The sequence below is a fragment of the Pleurodeles waltl genome, chromosome 12 (genome assembly GCF_031143425.1).
Source record: "Pleurodeles waltl isolate 20211129_DDA chromosome 12, aPleWal1.hap1.20221129, whole genome shotgun sequence".
Lineage (NCBI taxonomy): Eukaryota > Metazoa > Chordata > Amphibia > Caudata > Salamandridae > Pleurodeles > Pleurodeles waltl.
In genome coordinates, this window is record NC_090451.1 from 148,991 (window position 1) to 165,218 (window position 16,228).

Consider the following 16,228-nt stretch of genomic DNA (forward strand, 5'->3'; position numbering starts at 1 on the left):
CATAGAGAATAGCATCACTTCTCCTTCATCAATACAAATGTCAGTCATCACTTGAAAAACCTGCTGTATTCCGCTCCAGAGAGGGAAGCTCCGATGAAGCCTCGCACTGAAAAGACGACTCCTGAGAGAATCACGGAACTCCAGCTGAACCAGGAACACCTGCTGTAACCACTGCAATGCCAGTGGCCTCCTAACTCTCTCCCCCATTGTTTTGCTCACTCATCTCCCCAGTCATTGACTCATTGCCCCACAACAACCCCTCATAACAGTCAAATGCTGCACACCTCATCCGGCAACTGCCTCCTCGTTCCTGATGTCAGAAACTCAACCTATGCCTTGGAATAGCCTCTCTTCTTTTAAGCCTTTAGATAATCCTCAATCAATGCAACCTTCCTCTTCCTCCTCTTCCCTGTAGTTCTTCTGGCATTAGTGTCTTCACCTAATCTGCTTGTGGCACAAACTCACTGAATCTCTTCCACTGCAAACAAGATAATGCATCCGCAATGTCACTGCCAACTCTTGGGATATGCTTTGTTCTAAAGTTGTTATAATACAAACAATCTAAGTCAGAAACCTGCAACAATTATAACACTTTCACACTGTGAGCATCTGCCTCTTAACAACATGTACCACCTCCATATTGTCAACATCAAACAGATCCTTCTTGTTACTGAATTGATCTTCCCATAACACCAATGCCATCACTAATGGAAATAAGTTCCAAAAAGGCATTAGAACACCTTTCCTTCATCTATCCTTCCATCCAGTGTTTTGCACACCATCAAACCTGCCATAAAAAGTGGAAAAACAGTCTCCTGCTGCATCTGAATAAATCTGAATGGCACAATATGCCCTCTCACCAAACTCCTGAATGGAAATCATGTCTCAAAACTTTCTCCAGACTCTGAAATCTGCCCTCATGCTTCCTGCTTGCTGACAATCCCACCCTGTGATGTGGCAAGCCCTGCCATGACAGTGCCACCCAAGCCTCCTACAAAAGGTCCTTCCGGCCCAGACCATTCAACACACAATATGTAAGTGGCCCAACAACACCTTAATACCCTTCAATTTCACCTTCCTCTTTCTTAATCTGTCTCCCAACAACAGCAACATGTCCAGTTTCCTATCCTATAGCAACCTGGCCTGCATACTGACAGAATCAATCTCAATGTCCCAAACCTTGCTTGAGCCAATGGTCTTCTCCAGTGCCAAAGAGATGCCCACATCCAATATCAAGTCCTGAAAAACTGCTAACCACTCACAACCAACCTTCAGTTCCTGGGGGCTAAGAAAATACATTGTCATCACGATATAAAGGTAAACAACTGCTGTAAAAAAAGATCTAGGCTTCTCAAATAATACACAAGTGGTAGAACAGTCAGTTGGAAGGGCCTTATCTACAAACACTGCCCATCAGACTGCAGACCAACAACTCAAAATCATCTGGTGATTCTTAACCTGTGGGTCAGGGACATCTAGGGGTCTGCTAGGCCTACTCAGGGGTGCCCAACTGTTTAACAAAACAAAATAATGTTAAAATAAATATATTAAACGTATTATAGTATATAGAATAAAAAAAGCAAAATTGAAAATGTGACAACTTTTTCTATGTTTGATTGTGAATTAAAATATTTCAATGCTGTAGCATTTGTTTGGCGGGCTCATGTTTTGTATTTTTTGTGTGTATTGTTTTGAGTTTCAAATCATACACATTGCTTAGGCAGGAGTCCCCCACTTCCAATAATGACTAATTTGGGCTCTCCGGATTCAAGTAATTAGTGGGGGTCCACAAAAGTCAAAGGATTAAGAACTGCTGCTCTATGCCGTACAAGCCCCAGACCCATTCATCTTTACCAGCTCGATAGCCTCATCCACTGAAGAATATTTCACAGAGATCAACTCCTGAGATATGAGGTCATTCACAGACTGCTCCTCTGGCCATGACAGATGTTGAATCAGATGAAATTCAGGCCTCTTTTTTTTGGCACCACACCAATGAGTGATATATTCTCAGTCTCTCTAATCTCCATGACTCAACGGGCCCTCATTTTACCCTCATCATTCTCCCTGCTCAATCTCTGTAACATCACATGCTGCTTCACGGATAACAAGTTTTCTGTCAGTCATCTCTCGCTTGGCCTCTCGTAACACAAACAAGATCCCTCCTCAAATCACCTTATCAACAGCTGTGCATTCTCTGTCCCCAACCAAAATGCAGCCACTCTTTTTCAGCTGGCACATGAGCTTCTTCCCAGAGTCTTCTGGTTGCCACTGCTTCCTCCCTGTGGGATTGCTGCTGAGAACCACAGATTGGTCCTCCTTGTTCCCCGTTCAGACTGGGCACCACAACGTGTAAGCTTGTGGTGCTTATTGACACATTTTGAGCACTTATGTAAAAATTTGAAATACTCCCTGTTGCAGAAACCTTTGTTGTATGCTCAACAAGCCCTTGGCAGCCCTGCCTGACCTCTACTTGTGTCACCCACCTCTCCCGGGGTGGGGCACCCTTGAAAGGGCCTGTACACCATCGGTAAGCCTGTAAACTGTTGGGCGAATCCAGCCACAGCCTCACACTGCAGCCATAAACCCATATCTAACTGCTTCAACTTACCGTCAGCATCATTTGCAAGGTACACATGGAACTCTTCCTTATAATGAACCAAGGAATAACCTCTAAAAAGTCATGTGTGATTTCCTTATTACATATAAGTATCTAAATAACGCAACACAGCATTTGAAGTACTCCTGACAATGTAGACTGGAATATATTAAAAAGGCCGCTGTGTAATTTTCAGTAGTGACCGGAACCGTCAGTCTGACAGCTCAAGCTCCTGCTCCTTTAAACCCTCCTTCGCTCTGACTTCCACGTGAAACAGGTTAAACACTTCAAAGTACCCCCCTTTCCAAATCTTGTCCTTTGCTGATGCGATCAAATTTCCCCCCTATGGCTTAGTGATGCCCATATAAGGTAACTTATTCTGTTTAATCTCCTTGGTCTCCTCCTTCTTCTTAACACCCCCTGCATCTTCTACAACCTCCTTCTTGCTACTCTCAGTGCCATTCCCGATTCTGTCTGTTGCCCTCTTTAAAATCCAAGATTGTACATTGATCCAGCACAAACTTCCCTTTCACCAGTCACCCTTTCTTCTCCATGCTAAGGCTGTCGCTATCCACACCCATTGACTGCACCATCACTGGCACTGCTCCCACATCTTTTTTCAACCCACTCTCCTGGCCTTTAGATCAGGGCCCGCATCAAAGCCTGGCTTCCTGTTTTCCACAACAGTTGTCTGTGCAGGTGCATGAAAATGGTTCTTCCATGCCTGCAAATCACCAAACTCCTCCAAGCTTTTATTATTAGCCCCCGGACCTTGCCAGGCTCTCAGACAACCAACACCACTCCTCCAGTGTGTTTCTCTTTGCCTCCTGCACAGTCTGCACACCCTCCCACTTCTGTCATCTCATCTCCATTGTCCTAATCCACATCTGACTGCTCCATTCACCCACAATCTCAGCCTCTCTGACACCACTTCGCTAGTGCCTGGAATCTGTCCATCATAATCCCTGGAAACAAAGGGCTATATGTATCATGAATATTTGCGGTCACAAACTGCCAAATCGGGCAGTTTGCAACTGCGAAAATGCATTTTGGTATGTATGAATTCCAACTTACGATTTGTTATCACATTACTGAATCACAATTTGGAATTGCGCATACATACCGATTTGGTATTAGGAAGAGGCGTGTCAAGGGCGACCCTTCGTAATACCGAATCGCAGCGAAATGTAGGAATATTTTGTGACCAAAATGGGTCCTAAAACATTGGCATTTTACCACCTACTTCAAGTAGGTGGTAAACCATTCGCAAACAGAAAGGGGTCCCCAAAAGAGTCCTTCCCCTTTATGAATGGAAGTAAAAAACATTTTTTGAGAGCAGGCAGTGGTCCCATTGCCAAACTTTTCATTTTTCTTTTTTAAATGCATTCTGTTTTTCTATTCGGAAAACGGGCTGCATTTTAAAAAAAAAGCTGCTTTATTGAAAATCATTCACTGTCCATCCCAGTGATTTTTGCGTTTCTTAATCGGTCGCAAATTGTGACCTGCCTCATTAATATTAACGAGGTAGGTCGACTTGCGGGCCATCAGGAAATGCTAAATGAAACTCATGGGGTTTCATACATTCGAATAGTGATGACCTAATTGTGATTCGCAGCGAATCGCAATTAGGTAACCGCAATCTGTCATAATGAGATATATGGTCCAAAATCTTCAGATGTGTGCAGTTTCGATGTCTTCGACGAGGAGGCCGCTACAGACCTTCTCTATCCGTCTCAGTAGTGGTTCTTTGCTGCAGCCAGGTGAACCACACTGGATTGTACCCTGTCTTCTTTCTGAGGTAGAGCAGCCACGATGGACTCTCCCACATGAACAGTTGTACTGTACTCCCCACTTGTTGACATCTTGACCTTCTCCCTCCCTCGCATGGAACCCATCTGGTTGCCAGGTCCACTCTCTTTCCCTGCACCACCTGCTCCTCTGAGCCACTCTCCACACACACCCACTTACCCTTTTTCCTCCACCCCTCACTTGTGTCCCAGTCCACCCCTGTTCCCCAACACCCTGTTCTCAGAAGCCCTATACCTGCAACCACCCAAGCTGCTAACTTGTTCCTCGCCTTGCTCTTCTTTCCTCTGTTCCTCCTCCTTTTTCATGTCAATAATTTCTCCTTGCTTCCCCTTTTCACATACTTTTCCCCAATTTATTGCCCGTGACTCTACCCCCTTTTTACTTACATTGTCGCACTCCTGCCTCCCATCTCCCCTATTCTGGATCTTTCATCCCCTGCGCACCACAGGAGAGACTCTACTAATTGGAGAGCTCTTCCACCTGCAGCCCTTCCGAGAGAGTGAAGTCCCTCTTTACTGCTTTCACTCAGTCCCACACTGATGAATGGGGCAGTGGCGCTTGAATCCATTAAGGATTTAGATTTAAGCATCACTGTTACACGTTTAAATGGTCCAAATGTCCATATTTCAAGATAAGGTAAAATAAAACATTAACAAAACTGCACGAAGAATACAACATATCCAGAAGATGTGTTCCATAAAGGAAATCCTAATCTAGAATAAGTGGGTATAATTTGGAAAAGGGCATGTGGTTAGGCAAATAAGGTTAACGTGTTGGTTTCAGAAAACCAAAAAAAGGTCTCTGATGATAGAATATGAGTGCCTCGGCATAAATATTTTCTCTCGGGCTGTGGAGATAAGCAGAGGCGAGAAGAGTCTTCTCAGTTTAAAGTCAGCAAGCACCTCCTCTCTAGTCTAAGGAACATACACTGTTATTACTTGAGAAGGAACACACACTAGTATAACTTGAGAAAGCACTGGTTTGCAACAGTACAGCTTGTTCTCACCCTTTGGAGCCAATCAAATTACTCCAGACTTTACAAGCAGGTAAACTCCCCTTCTTTCTCAGGGCAACACAATGGTCCATGCATGGCTATGTCCTTGAATGGTTACAATGAATAGACTACCGAGTACAATGCTTTTCTCACAAGTCACTCTCCCACACTGGCATTTTCTTCTTCTCTCAGTCAGAACCTCATTATCAGTCTTCTAATACATAACAACAAACTGTTCACTAGCTAGCAATAGTTGTCTGGGTGAGCAGCATTTTCAATGGAAAAACATATAACATGCAAAACAAATTAAAATGAAATGTGCAGGCCTCAGCCTTAAACTTGTAAAAGTCGACATTCAAGGTGGCAACAGAAATGTGCTAACTTCAGTGAAATTGGTCTTGCTCATACCGGCTAAATGCAGCCTCCTACTACAAATTATATGGTTGATATGCACGTTATTTAGAAATGTAAATTACACTTTGCTCATAAATGCGTTAATTATGCAAATGGAAAGTGGCTCTCCCCCACTGACGCTATTCTGCGCTTCAGCAGTGCGTCATCTGGGGCCAATACAGAGCTGTGCTCATTCATCATGTGCTAGGCTGTAGGCTGTTTTATTCACCACCAGCACCTGGCTCTAAATGCCTCACCTCAAATATTGCCATTAAGGAATAAAACGATACACCCTGGACATAATGGTCAAAATAGAAAATGGGAAATGAAAGTGTATTTTCTCAAATTCTTCATGCATGTAAGCTATGTAAGTCTGTGAGTACAACTACCTTAATACTAACCATTTAGTGGCATGTAGCGGAAACTGGGTTTTTTTGGCACTTCTTAATACGTGTTCATTACTCCCCAGTTCACAGGTAGCCATTTCACCAACCCTAAAAGTGTGAAAATGTAGATTTTCCTAGTAATTTATGACGGAAAGTCTTAATTTTATTAAAGACACGGAGGCCAATATTATGCGTTCTTTTCTTACTTTATTTTAAATAGCAGCAGTCAAGAAACTACAGCTTACAAAAGGCTAAGCAACAGACTAGCCAATGGGAGCAAAACAGGAACTAAGGCTGGACCAATCAGCGGAAGCCATAGACCATAGAGTGTATCCTTGACTGCAAACAGCCCTCTTTTCTTGAACGAGCAAGTCAGATAGAATCGTAATACAATGGGTAAATAAATCCAACAATTGCCAAAGCCAAGGAAACGGAACAAAATTCTTAAACCACAGCAATAAACCGAGAGTACGATGAAGTAGGGAGATGATCCTGATGAAGTTGCGATGACAGGTCCCGAGGTTTCGTCTCGAAGGAGGAGAGAATGGAGCCAGCGACGTTATCCGGATGCTGGAGGCAATGCAGGAGTCGCTGGGAGGGAGAAAGAAAGTACATATTAATAGAGGTACTGTGGAGGGATAATATTCGCCTCCGTGTCTTTAATAAAATTAAGACTTTCCGTCATAAATTACTATGAAAATCTACATTTTATGGCAAGACCGGAGGCTCTATTATGCGAGTTTAAAGCTTGTCAATAACTACTGAAGAAGCAGTTCTAACAAGTTTACAATAGAAGGTTTTGAAAACATTGTCATTAGACCAATCTGCCGACCTGAGAATGTCCTCCAAACTGGACCCTAGGGTGAAAGACTTAGAGCCCATGCCCCCCCCCTGGAAGAATGGGCTCCAAAAACGGAGATGTCAATCCCCGCTAGGGACATAATCCATTTAACCCAGCGAGCCAGAGTTGCAGAAGTCACCGGCTTGTGGGGTTTGCGAAAGGAAATTAACAGTTGATTGGAAGAGGACGTTCTCAGGTTACCAGTTCTTTTTTCATATTCCTTTAAACAAAGACCCACACATAGTTTTGGTTTATCAGGGAAGAACGGATAGAATACCGAATGTAAATTAGTTTTGGTGCGTTTGGAAATGTGGAATAAAACACTTTTGGGTAGGAACTGACGAGCAGACACGTCTAAAGACTTAACATCTGAAACCCTTTTGATGGAAATTAAGCATAGCAACATAGTAAGCTTGGCAGAAAGCATTTTAAAGGAAAGACCTGGATTATCTGGCCAAGAAAGGAGTAGGTTCAGAACTAGGGAAACGTCCCAGACATAGGAATATTTGGCGGTAGGGCGCTTCGAGAGTTTCACGCCTTTTAAAAGGCGACAAATTAAGGGATGGGTCCCGATAGGATTACCATCAATATTCGAGTGGTTCATAGAAATAGCAGATCTGTAAAGATTTATTGTCCGATATGACTTACCCAAACCCGCCTGGGCAGCTAGAAAATTGATAATTAGATTTAAATCCAGTCCAAGCTGATCTGTAGGCTCGCCTTGTGCCAGGTGCCCATGCATTATTGATGAACTCTGAAGCTTCTGACGAAATAGGGAAGGACTGTTGGGAAGACCAGAAATGAGCCAGGCTGACAGGGTTAATGACTTGTTGAGAATCAGATTGTGGGGACCCCCGAAACGGTCTAAAAGGAGAGACGGAAACGAGGGGAGTAAGATTGGAAAGATTACCGTAAATTCGAGGAGGGGTGGAAACCACACCTGAGATTGCCAGAAGGGGACTAACAGGACAAGGGACGCCTTTTGACGTCTGACCTGATTCAAAACTCTGTTGATTAGAAGAAATGGGGGGAAAGCATAATTGAGGGTTCTGCACCAATCTTGGAGGATCCGGGCGCCAACTGAAGAAATGAGGAAGTTGGGAATTGAGTCCGGACGCAAAGAGATCTACTTGGAAAGGGCCCAATTTTCTTTCTATTTCATGAAAGACTGAGTGGTGTAATTTCCAATCGCTGGAGTCTGAGATATGGCGTGAATGCCAGTCTGCATTGGAATTCAAGGAGCCTGGAGATACTCGGCTAGGAGGGAAAAATTGTGGGACAGACAAAATTCCCAGAGGCTCTTGGCCAGAAGAGCAAGAGGTCTGGACCTGGTGCCTCCCAGGTGGTTGATGTAGCGGACCGCGGATATATTGTCCATGCGGAGAAGAATGGAGCATCATGCTCTGTTTTTCGTAAAGCTTCTGATCGCAAAGGAGCCTGCAAGAAGCTCTAAACATTTTATGTGCAATATGGACTCCTCTGCGGACCATATACCGCCAGTCGATATCGAATCACAGCGGGCGCCCCAACCCGTGAGACTTGCATCTAATTCTAACACAAGATCGGGCATAGAGGGGAAGATGGATCTGCCGTTCCAAGCCTCTAAATGGGATATCCACCATTGAATTTCCATTTGGGATTCTTGGTCTAGTGACACGAGGTCGGAGAAGGCCAAACCGCGACGGAGATGTAGAATTTTGAGACGCTGAAGAGCACGGTAATGAAGGGGTCCCGGGAAGATAGCCTGGATGGAAGAAGAAAGAAGACGACTCTTGCTAGAGCTCTGAGGGAAATAGAATCTTTTTGAAGAGTTAGAACCAACTCTTTTTTTGATTGCAGAAAGCTTGGAACGGGGAAGGAGCAGGGAGGCCGAAACCGAATCTATCTGGAAGCCAAGAAATTCTATTTGTTGCGAGGGAACCATCACGGATTTTTCATGATTTATGAGGAAACCGAGCTCTGCAAGAAGAGTGGATGTTATCTGTAGATGAGCCAGAAGGGAAGAATTGCTCTGGTGCATAATTAGTATATCGTCGAGGTAGATAATAAGTCTGATGCCCAGAGATCGAAGATAGGTTACGACCGGTTTTAATAGTTTTGTGAAGCACCACGGTGCCGATGATAGGCCGAACGGAAGGGAGGAAAAATTATACGTTTTTGAATTCCAATGAAATTGTAAGTATTTTTTGTGAGAAGGATGGTCAGATATGCGTCCTGCAGATCCAGTCTGACTAGCCAATCGCCTTGGAGTAAAATATCCCTGCGATGGATGATAGTCTCCATCTTGAAGTGTCGATAGACGACAAATTGGTTGAAGGATTTTAGGTTGATTACTGGTCTTAGTTTTTTGTTTTTGTGAACGAAGAAGATAGAGCTGATGAAGCCGGAAGAATCTGGGGTGCAATTTTGAATGGCATCTTTTTCTAAAAGGGATTGAATTTCTAAAGAAATTAGAGATGACATTTGGAGAGAGAACCTTGGAAGAGGAGGGAGATAGGATTGGTACGGAGGAGAGAGGAGTTTGATACGGTAACCCTGAATAGTGGAAAGAACCCATGGGTCTGCAAAAATTGATTTCCATTTTTGAAGGAAGAAGCGAAGACACCCTCCCACGGGAGGGCCAGAAAGTTGGCTTACCTTGGTTATTGGACGATCTGGAGAAGCGCTGACCACGATTGCGAAAGCCCCTTGATCTTTGTGGGTAAAAGTGGGGTTTAAATTCTTGGTGGTAGGAACTGAGGGAGTTGGAATATCCTCTTGAGCCTTGATTCCTATATGAGTGGCCAGTAAAGCAGCTCCTACCTCTAACGGCCCGGGTAAAAACACGTTGGTTAAAGACCTTTTTCAGTGATTGTTGAGGCTTGTCTAGAGACGAAAAGGTGGAGACGAAACGGCTAAGATCTTTGATGAATGAGTCGCCAAAGAGTTTACCATCGGCCTGGATGCCGGGATCCCGAGTAGCCAGGTTAGCCAGCTTAGGATCCATTCTGAGGAGGAGACCCTTGCGTCTTTCATGAATGATAGCTGAATTTGCATTGCCCAAAAGGCAAAAGGCTCTTTGGGTCCAAAGGGAAAGATCTAAGGGATCGATTGGGGAGTCCTCTAGTCTGGCTGATTCGGCTAAATCAAATATTCTTGCTAGAGGGCCGACCACGTCCAGAAGTTTGTCCAGGCTTTGTCTACCCCTTTACGGGGGTCTTTACCGAATTTGGTAAAGAACGTGATGAGAGACTCATCTATAGCTGGAGTTACAGTAATGTTGGAATCCAACGATGGTCTAGGACATTCAGATTTGAGTTTGGAACGTGTCTGTTTGTCTAAAGGTAGGCGTAGGCGGGAAGAAATATATTCACCCACGTGGTCCAACGGGAGCCACTCAGTTGAGTTAGGATGGTGAATGAGGGACGGGTCGAACATGGGAACGCCCTCAGAATCAACCACGCTGGTCGAGGGGCCATCTGGAGAAAATTTGATACGTTTGGGGGGAGGAGATGCAGGGGAAAACGTATCATCAGGATTATCTGACTGAGATAAATTGTCCATGTCCTCATCATCTGTGTCCAATATTTCTGAAATAAAAATCTTTTTAGGCGCGGGGATATGTTTCGTTTTTGATTTACATTTCAGTAGGGACGCCAGTTTTTTGGCGGAATTCCCCTCCTTAGAAGGAGGCCTGGGAGGAATCAAGTCCTCAGTCTGGTGTGAGGCAAGCTCACTCTCAGTCAGTGCGCCTTTACTTGATTTAAAAGAAGTAATTTTTCGTTTTCTGCTTTCCCCCGCAGAATGGGCCATAGAATTGGACACCATGGACATTACTGAGCTTTCAATGTTTTTAGACATTTTATACATTGATGCTTTCAGAACATTTTTTACTGAGGATTGAATAAATTTGTTTAAATCCTGTTTGAAGGATTATTCATCCTCCTCAGAATCAGGCCTTAAGGGTGAACTGCAAGGCTCCATAATAAAATTTGTTGTATGCAGTAATAATAGAGTAAAGACCCAAAAATATAAACAAGAGTACTTGAAAGATATTTTAAGGGCGTTGGTGGGATTTGAACCCCTGTACACAGGAAGCCTGCTGCAATAAAGGTACTGGACCTCGCCACTGAGCTATAGCTCCTGAGCCCAAGCAAGTTCCTGGATAGCTAGGGGTTAATAGGAGCAACACGCTCTCCGATGTAGGAATAGCTCCTCCCTGAGGGCGGAGACAAAAGGGAGAGCCGGAGCTGCTGAAAGGCACGTCGGGATAGGAAGAGAGAGCCGGAGGATCCAACGTGTGGCCCGTGGCCCGAAAAACCACTTCGGGACGAGCCACGGAGCGCAAAAAATGTATGGGCGGCCCCGTCTGTCAGACGCGCTGAAGTCTTAAAGCGCGCTGACAGAACGCGGCGAAAGGAGGCCAGATAGAACGCAGTGAATAGCTCGCGAGCTAAAGCAACGGCTGCACGAAGGGGGGGGAAGGGGTTACAAATATGCAGCGTAGCTGCAAAGTAGAAGGCCGCTCAATATGCAGAGTATAAACGCTTAAAGAGTATTACTACATAATAAAACATTTAAATAGACATATAAATCGACGGAAGACCAAAAGAATGTACTTATCTTGACTGCGAGCAGCAAGAAAAGAGGGCTGTTTGCAGTCAAGGGTACACTCTATGGTCTATGGCTTCCGCTGATTGGTCCAGCCTTAGTTCCTGTTTTGCTCCCATTGGCTAGTCTGTTGCTAAGCCTTTTGGGAGCTGTAGTTTCTTGACTGCTGCTATTTAAAATAAAGTAAGAAAGGAACGCATAATAGAGCCTCCGGTCTTGCCATAAAATTTAAGTTAAAACATGAAAGGATTAAAATGTTTAAATTTCAATTTACATAGAACTCATGACTTAAAGCTCTCAGCAATAAATGTATTAAATCCTTACTTTAATAGGCTAAGAATCCCTATCATGCCGATGACTTATAGCCAGTCGCGGCGCATGGTGTTAGAGGGGGCGGGGCGGCATGCACGGGGTGAATATTAATAAAAAAAACTTTTAAAAAAAATAAACTTACCTGGGTCTCCGCCACTGCCGTCTGGAGAACCGCACCACTCCTCACCTCTTCCTGCAGGCACAGGCTTCCAGCCTGCCCTGCGGCCAATCCTGCCACTGCTCACAGCAGCATCAAGATTGGCTGGGAGCCTGTGCATGCTCTCTCCAGCCCTGCAACTGTGTTGCTGGGCTGAAGAGAGCCCTGTTCACATGTGGGTTTGGCCGGCCCTCTGGGGCCGGCCAAACACACATGCTCTCTGAGGGGGGTGCACAGAGCACTCCCCTCTGCTCGTCACAGCCTGTGGCCCGCCCCTTTAACAAGGAAGGGATAATAAACTCATGGAGGAGCCGCCCCTGCTTATAGGTCTCTACAGCAGTCACAATATGAAGAGTCAAATCCATTACCAGCACTTTACACATCGATCTATGCAGCAAGCTCATTAACCACCTGAACTATCTTACTAGTACTGGTCTATAACGTAGCTCAAGCATTGTGTGTATCTCCATTCTCGACCCCATCATACAACAGCAAGGTAGGGGAACCTCAAGGTTTTCTTATTTCCCCACTTTTCAGTTTATACTGAGCCATTGAATACTGGATGATAACAAACAGGCCCAGTTCTAGCAGGTGGGCCAGGCCCACCCAGTCATGGCCTCTGGCACAGGCAGTCACAGCAGAAGAGGCTGCCTGTTAAGTGCTTCCTCCTTGTCAACGTCAGAAAGTTGTCATGTTTTTTTCCATTGTCTTTACTTTAATTATCAGTCAGGGGTCATTGAGGAACCTCTAGAACACTTTTTAAAACACAGTGTTTGTATGATTAGTATTTTAAGTAAGTACTGATAAGGGGAGAAAAAAACAGCTATAGATAATTTTCTTTCCTATTTTTGTACTATCTGGTCATGTTGGTAAAATAAAAAAAGGCCAGGTGGGAACCCTGGTGCGTGTTTGAAGCAACCTGCAACTGTGCAGTATGTGTTGGGGGTAGAAGCGGGTGAGTCAGCAAATTAACAGAGAGAGCCGAGCCAGAGGCGAGCTAAGGGTGTAGCTTGGCTCTTAGAGCCCATGCACGAACCGAGCCCTGAAAATGGCGCTGTTTAAATCATACAACAAACATCACATAAAATATGATAGTCTTTTCACTTTAACCCTCCCTGTTCTATTTTGCAGTGGCCTCATCTTCAACCAATACCACAGCTTCCGGTTGATCGACTTCCGGCTGCTCCTGGTCTGGAATCTTCGCATGGAATCTCCTGTTCTCCTGCAGTTTCTTCTCCATTCTTTAAGGATTTCTCCAAGGACTTCCTCTCTGCTTTTTTGACTCTATATGTGATTTTGTGGTTCTTCTCGGATTATTCTTTTGACTGACTTGCACATGAAAAGAGGACTTGGTGCTCTCAGTCAAGATTGTTATCAGGGGGCTCGTTGTGTGATTGGTTAGCCCCATTATGATGTACTTCTGTAGTTTTCTTTCCCAGGGTTTCTGGGATACGCAGTTCTTGGCTGCTATTCAATAAAGTAAGAAAAGTTTAGGCATAATATGAGCCTCCGGTCTCGTAATAAAATGTGCAGATTTATAAAAATGCTTCTAGCTTAAAAGTTGACTGGTCACCTTTCAGTGGTTTATTGCTATACTTGATGAGTTACAGCCAAGGGCCAGACAGTCTTAACCAGTGTAAAAAAAGAAAAAAATAATAATAATGAAGTAATACCATCACAAAATGTTGCCACATTACACCACATAATTTGCCTATTGTTGCTGCATAATTTAATCAACTCTGCAACAAAATTTGGTCCTCCCTACCGCATAAATTCAGTGGCCCTGGATATAGTGATACTCTTTGTCTAACCGCATCTACTTGAAATGGGTCTGATGATAATTCAGTTCAATAAAGGGCTACCACGGGTTATGAAATATGGCCTGATATACAAATGGTGGCCTTAATGCTAATTACCTAGACTTACTGCAGAACTAAATAACCCATGCGAAGAACCATCAAATTGTCAGTGACCACAAACTCGACATCACAGACCAATGCATCGCCATCTCCTAGCGCCTAAAAAAGTGAAACGATGTGCTGTTACACATTCTAGCTGCCTCCTCACTTCTTGAATTCCACAAGCTGCAGAAGGCCTGACTTTTTGAGTAACCACGTTAGACCCTAGGCCTGACTATTCTCACACCCGCTCAGTGCCAGGATACCTTCCTGGGTGAGAGTGTGCTTTACACATCAACATGACATGACCTGAGAGAAACAAAAGCACGTTATGGAGCATTGAGTGCAGATTGGTACAAAACCAAACCATGGCTGGAGTATTTGCCCTCTCCTGCAGCATAATTCCAGTGGCCCTGGCAAATACACATACTGCACACTTTGTGTTCATCAAAATAATGCATATTTCGTGTGTGGCCATAGAAGGATTGTCATTTACCCTGCCACCGCCGACTTTAGGTCCCATTTTTCGGCCGCAGACCCGAAAAGCGAGATTCCCTAGAAAATACCCAACAGCAACCATCCCCAGATTTCACGATGTGGCTGACAGAGGGATATATTTTACATGAGAACACCACAGGGCAGCGGAGGCATCCTTTAAAAACTGGAAGTTGAGAAGTATTTCGTTATATCCAATGAGCGCTCCACGCAAAAATATACAACAAATATAATGCTTCTGTAATTCAAGTGCGCGCTAATTGGTCATTTCATTTTTTACAACCCAGAAATTGTAAAGAAAATGGGAGTTGCCTAAAAAAAAAAAATTAGAAAATGTATGATGCATTGGCCGGGAATCGAACCCGGGCCTCCCGCGTGGCAGGCGAGAATTCTACCACTGAACCACCAATGCTTAGGAGAGACGCCCTGTCTATATATATTATGTCAAATATAGCTGGTGGGCAGTGCACGGATTGTGGTCACTGTATCTTAAGTACCAAAAGCACCTGCCACATGTCCCTTCACACGTGTACATTCCCCTGAGAACCTTTGCTGAGTCTCTGCAGCACGTGGGTGCTTCATGGCCATCAGTATTTAGGGGTTATCCTTCACCGCCAAAAACGCCCTTAAACAGCAAGGGAAAGGAACAACAGCAGCAACAGTCACAACATCTAAATAGCCGAATACAGCACAGCCTGATGCGTGTCAGAGCTCTAGAGAAAAAGAGCTCAGGATGCAAAGGGGCCCCCTTTCAGTGTCTGAGCTGTTAACAATGCTGCGGGTGCACTGCCATCATGACCGTGCACCAACTATCGCTCTCTATTGTCACACACCAAGCGGCAGCTGGGCCACTCTTCCTTAACTTCATTCAGGATCTATGTAAAACCTGTTAGTGTCCATTTTGAGAGTATGTCACTTCAACAAAAGTGGAAAGGCGGAGAAGGAAAAGAGTGCAGCGCTTATGAGTATTTGAAAATATCTTTATCTTCTTCAGAAAAAAATAACCCGTTGTGGTATTATATAGGTACTGTGTTTTGCATTGTTTCGTGTTTTGTTACCTACGAGCTTGCTTTTCTTCGCGACAAAGGAATCGTTCTAAGATGGCCGCCAACGCGACACGCAGCGCAAGGAAGTGTAGCACTCCACTAACATGGGGAAGTTGCATATCAGTAGCAAGTCGTCCATGAGTACTCAAGTCTCTGTGGCGCAATCGGTTAGCGCGTTCGGCTGTTAACCGAAAGGTTGGTGGTTCAAGCCCACCCAGGGACGTTGAGTTTTTTTTTTGGGGGGGGGGGACTCTGGAAAATCGAATTGCGTTTTCAAATTAACTTCTTTTTCTTTTCTCTATAACATTATTATGCATGACCCTTCGAATACAAGGAACGGGATAACACTCGGAGGAAAATTGAGAAAATGTTTTCGGGTTGTTTCGTTTCCGCACTGACACTCGAATACGAATTGCTTAGAATCATCTGTTATGTTTCTGACGTGTCTCTATTCTTGATAAATTATTTGGCTAGCTCTGAAATATTTTTGGAGTGAATTCTGCATGCATTCTATCCTTAAAAGAGGAAAAATAGCAACTCTCGCTGACTTTTCCAGTGCTTTTGTGGCCTTGCCATGACAGTTCCCAACGAGTAACTAAACACTGGCTATGTGATAACGTTAGGCCAGGAATTACATGTTTCTGTTGGAAAAACAAGGTGTGAAATAGAAGGGCTGGAGCTTTGGAGATCAAAGAAATCTAGTGGTTG

The 16,228-nt window shown here is 44.3% G+C and overlaps 2 non-coding genes across 2 annotated transcripts; one reads left to right on the forward strand and one right to left on the reverse strand.

Moving 5' to 3' along the window:
- Positions 1–14,815: 14,815 nt before the first annotated feature.
- Positions 14,816–14,886, reverse strand: TRNAG-GCC (transfer RNA glycine (anticodon GCC)). The gene has a single exon. It is a non-coding gene; the product is annotated as a tRNA-Gly (tRNA).
- A 783-nt stretch (positions 14,887–15,669) lies between these two features.
- TRNAN-GUU (transfer RNA asparagine (anticodon GUU)) lies at positions 15,670–15,743 on the forward strand. Its single transcript has one exon. It is a non-coding gene; the product is annotated as a tRNA-Asn (tRNA).
- Positions 15,744–16,228: the final 485 nt, after the last annotated feature.